The 6040-nt window shown below is 49.4% G+C and overlaps 1 long non-coding RNA gene across 1 annotated transcript; it reads right to left on the reverse strand.

Annotated features, from left to right (window-relative positions):
* Positions 1-1351: 1351 nt before the first annotated feature.
* Positions 1352-5704, reverse strand: LOC116905911. Its single transcript, XR_004388576.1, has 2 exons — positions 5599-5704; positions 1352-1754 (listed from the first exon to the last, which is right to left on the reverse strand). It is a non-coding gene; the product is annotated as an uncharacterized LOC116905911 (long non-coding RNA).
* Positions 5705-6040: the final 336 nt, after the last annotated feature.

Here is a 6040-nt window from a genome sequence, read left to right on the forward strand (position 1 = left end):
CCCAGGATGTCCCCTGCATGGCCATCAGGTAAAGTTCTCCCTTCAAGAGCAGCACATTCAGCAGGAAGTGACTTTACCCTGGGGACAATGGGCGGCTGTGTCTGGAAAGGCTTCAGATAGTGTGAGTGTTTTTAATTTACTATTATTCTTTTGCTTAATCCTTCTTTTCTCTTACAGAGCTCTTTAGAATTTTGTAAAAAAAAAAAAAAAAGAAAAAGAAAGAAAGAAAAAGAAAAGAAAAAACAGAAAATGAAAAAAGAATACAACATTCATAAGACTCACATTGTGGGTTTATAGATCCATGGAAGGGCATTTGCCTGGAATGTGCTAGGCTCTGGGTTTGATCCCAGCATGGGAAAAATAAACAAAAAAATTCTTTTTCACTACTTCAAGATAACCATTTCTAATAATTTTAGCATGATTCCTTCATATGTATTTTCAAGAATAGTTTCATATATATATTTGTGTGTGTGTATATGTGTGTACGTATTTGTGTACTTATATGTTTGTGTGTGTGTGTGTGTGTGTGTGTGTGTGTGTGTGTGTGTGTGTGTGTGCTGTAATTGGGTTTTCTCTTTCCACCATGAGGGCCGGCCTTGAATTCAGATTATCAGGTTTGCAGAAAGTGTTTTTACCCATTGAACCTCCTCACTGGTCCTCATTTTATATTTTTGTTTTAATATAACACACAATTTTTCTTTATTCTTTTTTTTATTGAACTTTTTTAAAATTTGCATTTCAAATGTTATCCCCTTTCCTGGTTTCCGGTCCCCCTATCCCATCCTACCTCCCCCTTCTTCTATGACGGTGTTCCCCCACCCATCCACCCACAACACACAATTTTATATTGGTTTTTACTTAAAATTTGGTTTTGTGTGTGTGTGTGTGTGTGTGTGTGTGACAGAGACACACACACTGAGTATATTCATGTGACAGAGACAGAGAGAATGTGTGTGACAGAGAGACAGAGAGTCTGTGTGTGTGTGTGTGTGTGTATGTGTGTGCATGTAATATAACAGGGTTTTTCTTAACATATTAAAAGCGTTCTTTATGGAAATCATTCAAGGTTATCATTTAACTTTTATTTCTTATTGGACAGATAGGCGTGCATATTCTACCTGTGGGGGACCACAGTGCTGCTGTCAATTGATAATATCCCATAATGCACAGACGGCCACTACTGAGTATGAAGACAAGGACAGTCTTCTGGGTTGGTGGCCAGCAGGCATGTGGGAGTTTTACTGTGCCTGCTTTCCTCTTCAGGGTTCAGTCTCAAGAAGCAACAGTTTCCCTCTTGTGAACTTCTGGGTCCCTGCCTGCCCATGCAGTTCCTACAATCCTTCTGGGTTTGTTTTTTTTCCTACTATAAAAGGAGATGTCTAGGGTTAGGGGCCTGGAGCTGGGCCCAGCCTGTGATTGCAGACATCAGCTGCATGAAGGCCATCCCTCAAGCAGCAGCCTGTGTGAGTGCTGACCTCAGCTCCTAGCCTCGGAAGATATGTGTGCTGTTGATCCAGGAGCCCTCACAAGGAATGAGTCTACAGAGCCCACCTGCCTTGTTGGTAACTACCAGGCATAAACAAGATACCAGGGATGTTTAAATGTTGGCTTCTTCTGTTCCAGAAGATACCATACATACATTCGGGCTATTTCAGGATGGCGCAGGCCTTGTAGGAGGATGGCGAGGGGCTCTCTGCTGATCCAGTTACCGCCATGTGCAGAGGCAGCAAATGCCACCATTCCTGCCCAGTGACCTAAGAGGAGTGAGAAAAGACTCTTGAGCTACGTGTAAAGTATCCTTGCTGCAGGCCCAGGGCAGGAATGGATGGAAGGAGTGGCGGGGGGTGAGGGGGTGGGCACAGCTGTTCAGTAGTCTGCAGAGCTGGCTGGATCCGAGACAGACTAGATTGGTTGCAACTAGGAACGACCCTAAATAGCCAGCAGAGCGGAGATGGGGGGAGATAGGGGGTACGGGACCTGGCTTTCAAGGTTCCCCCAAATCAGGTCAGTGTGGACTTCAGTGTGGAAGGGGTATAAGGTAACAAAACGCCTACCCCCAAGCCCTCCGTGAAAATGTTGAAATGTTTGAGAGTTATTCTGAGGCAGAGGAGTCTTGGTACTCTCCCTGGCTTTGAAGTGCCCCCAAATCATTGTTTCCCTTAAGGCTTCCATAGGCTTTTTCCACTCACACAGCCCCCCTCAGGCTGCTTCTTGTCCAGCCTTTGTACCAGGGGTTTCTGTAGACGCTGTAGTGCAGGAAGTGGAGCTGGTGGGGGCCCTCTGGGGGCAACTGAATGGCCCGTTCCTGCGTGGGTGAGGAGAGAAGTAGGGTCCACTAGGGTCCACACTCATTGTGACCCCTTAACTTTCCATATGGGGCTTCATCTGCCCTGAGGTTCAGAAGGGAAGGCTATAGAAAAGACAGGGCTGTGTTTCAACTGCTGGCTTTCGGTGGCCACTCTCCTATGGTGGAACAAAACCAGAAGGCAGGGATGGGGAACCTGGAGTGTTCCATGTGTGGTCTGGGGGAGTGTACGGCAGAAACATAGATAGGTAGGTTACGTCTACAGGAGACAGGGTTTCTCCTGGGCTCACCCCAACCCTCTTTCGTGCCCCACCTCCCTGCTTGCAGGTCTTTATTCCAAGCTAAGTGGCTGTGCCTCAGCTCTCTATGACCTGATGTCTTTCTCAATTTCCTGTTAAACTCTCCAGTGTGTCCACTTTTCTCCTCTTGGCCATGTGAAGCACGGGTAGGGCGTGGCACTAGACAAGGGTCGTGTAGATCTGCCCTGTTCCTCCTGTGTTCCTGTAGCCCGGAGTGGAAGCAGCTCTGAGACACCGCCCCCTCCTTTCCCTTCCTGTCTTCAGCTCAGATCCCTTGGGTCTGGCTGTCCTATGACTGTGGGCTTTTTCCTTTCCCCTCCATGTTCTCTTGCATCCACAGCTTGGTGGTCACGCACGCAGGCTCCCTTTGGCTTCCCTGCAGTGTTCCTGGTAGATGCACACAGTCAGGGAATATGCCGGAGGCGACCTTTGTCTGTCTGCACCATGAAGGGTCTGCCTTCCTCTCTATACAGAGACAGAGTCGAGGCTATAATCTGCCTGTTTTAATTCATCTGGTTGGCAGGCTTCGGACCCAAATCAGATTTGCAGTCGAGAGAGGGAATTTTCTAAATCTTTCCTTTTTGCTCTATTGACATGCTGCAGAAGCAGCTATAGGCTCTTTTCTCCACCTCCCACCCCTGGGGAAGACAGCATTCGTCCAAGTGTGACTCGGGAGTGGTAGGGGGGCGGTTTAGAACACTGCCTGTTTTCCAGGCCTTTGGAATGGCTTGGCTCAGCACATAAAAAAAGATCCTGACATTTGTGTCCCCTTGACTCTTCCCAAAGTAGCATCTCTAGTGGGCAGTACTGCCTTGTAAGGCAGGCGGTGGCAAGGGCCAGGAAGTATGTAGCCAGCTGGGGAGCATGGGGACAGGGAAAGTCATAAACAGCACCGGGGATTAACTCTGGCCCGCATGGCTTTCGGGAGTTCGGAGGATTGGGGAGATGGCGCCAAGGGAGGGAGAGGTGTTGGTGTGTTTTTCGAATGCCAGGACTATAATTAAGGGGTGAGAAGATTCGTGCTAACCCGTAACCAAGGCTGCAGAAGAAATCATGAAACCTAATAGGCACAGGGGCCTGGATTTGGAACCTCACATGTCCTAGCTTTGAAGCCTATTTCAGAGCTCAGCACATTCATCAAGGGGTGCTGGGGCTCTGACAGCGTCAGGTGGCATGGAGCTGTCTCTCTGGGTGCCTAAAGTAGCTCTTGGGCACCTTCAAAGTCACCTGTTCCAGGACTACCTCAAAAGACACAGAGGGACTTTCCAGAGAGTCTCATGAGTATGTGTGCGGTCGGGAGGGGGGGTCCTCATCTCAACAGAGGGCTCTCCAAGGGCAGAGGCAAAATTTTTCAAGGGCGTAGGGAATGGTTCTCCAAAATACACTCATGGCAGAAAGAAATGTTGGGTGTAGGCGCCCAGTATATGGAGGGGCTGGCTGATCCATGCTCAGCATGAGTTAAAATTTAGCCATAAGATTGTGCCCTGAAGGCCACAGTTCCTGGGAAAGGAATGTGGCATTTGCTAGTCTATATCATAGCATATGTTGGACATGGTTTAATATTAAAAGGTTGGTTTGTTTTTTTTTAAACTTGACCCTGACTTTCTCCAAGGTCTATGGATGTCCACAGTGCTTCCTGGATGTGCTGCCGTCAGCCTCCACTCAGAGAATGCCTGGAGAGCAATGATTTTTCTTTTCCTACCATCTCTGACCACATCCTCTGGACCCAGTGATTCCTGGAGAATCCACCCAGGCAGACTTGGTTGTGGCCAGGCCATGTGGGCACGCCGTTGCCTCAGGCGCTGGCCAACAGACTTTCTTAGAAAGCCATGGGTTTGGTGTCCCCCCCTCCTACGCAGGGCGCAGCTTGCCCTGCTGGGCACCACCACTTCCCTCCGGCGTTGCTTCTGGGGGAAATTGGGTTCTGGGGTCCCAAGTGGGATTTCCTGATGAGGAACTAAGTTGAGGGGGGACACTGGTCTTTAAATGAGGCCATATTAGTCAACAAAAGAGAGCATTTGAGCCCAGCTTGGATGAGGCCCAGCACTGCCCACGGGTATCCATGTTACTCTCTGGGGCAGGCAAAAGCATGAACTTGCAAAGTCTCAGCTTAATTCCTGGCGCTCGGAAGTCTACCTCTTTCCTGAGCTGGTGGTAACTGTGCTAATCGGCTAGGCCACAGGACAATTAGACATGACCTTGTAGGGAGCCCTGCCAGCCTGGAGCTATGATGGCTGACTCAAGAGGCTTTCTGGGTTTCAGTCGGTCCCAGAGAACTTTACACAGAGTCTCCTAGGAAGATCTGGTCAATGGATGCCCTCCCTCCCTGCTCAGGGGTCCTAACAAGGTGCCCACCCTCACAATAAAAGAAATGAAGGCCAAGAAGCTACATTATATCTGAATATCTTTTCCTCTGGAACATGGGCCTTGAGAGGGACTCTAGAGGGCTCAAAGTTAAGAGGGTGCCTCCATCTGGCTGCATTTGGCATCTTGGAACTTTTACCCCAATCTTGGCACCTGGATTTGTGGCCATCTCCAGGGCTGAAGACTCATCTCTGTATGGTGCTACTCTGGCCTCATAGCAAGACATGCTCTAGTCCTGCCCATTAACGGAGCACATGTTGGCTCTGGGGGCAGCGATGACCCCTCCAGGCTCCCTCTTGGCCTTGTGCTCTGTAGCTTTCCCACTCCACTCTATCCTAGCTGTTTCCCAACAAAATGGCTGATAGGAGGAAAGTCTCCGGGGCCTTTCCAGTGCCTCCTAGTGATTCAGGTGAAGTGTCCGGGCTCTTTCTTGGGACAGGCCTCCCTGTACATATCCTGGACTAAACCCCCCCAGTTCTGCTAGACTGCATTGTCCCGTCCCCTGTGCCTCCCCGTCTTCTTTCTTCTACCTCCCTTTTCCTGAAGGGATCTCTCTCACACACAGAAACCAATTATGCCGACTGCATAAACAGACCAGCTGATGGATGGGCTGTCACCCAGTGAGCATACCTTTTCAGTTCTCAGGGCTGCTCCAAGGACCTGGTCCACACCTTCCTTCTCTGCTGTACTCAGCCTCCTTCCTTCTAGAGATTCAGTGCACTGGGGCTGTCGGGACTGGAAACAAGGAAGACTTCATGAGGCTCTGGATATAAACAAGCCATACATTCATTCCTCCTTCATTAATTCACCCACTATTTATCCATGGTTTCTTGTTGCCAGGCATAACCAGAGCTGTGGAGTGTGGGGTGGGGGGAGAGTAGGTGTGGCCTAATGATACGGTGAGAGTCTCATGGGGCAGAGAAAGACTTGGATTCAGACAGACAAGGTTACCCGGAGTGGAGCATGTGAAGGCAAAGTGGAAGAGAGAGGGCTACGCCAGGCTCCCCAACCAGAAGAGGTGCTAGGGCAGACTCGGGAAGTTAGAGACAAAGATCTCCCAGACATTTGAACA

This window comes from Rattus rattus, chromosome 7 (genome assembly GCF_011064425.1).
Source record: "Rattus rattus isolate New Zealand chromosome 7, Rrattus_CSIRO_v1, whole genome shotgun sequence".
Classification (NCBI taxonomy): Eukaryota; Metazoa; Chordata; class Mammalia; order Rodentia; family Muridae; genus Rattus; species Rattus rattus.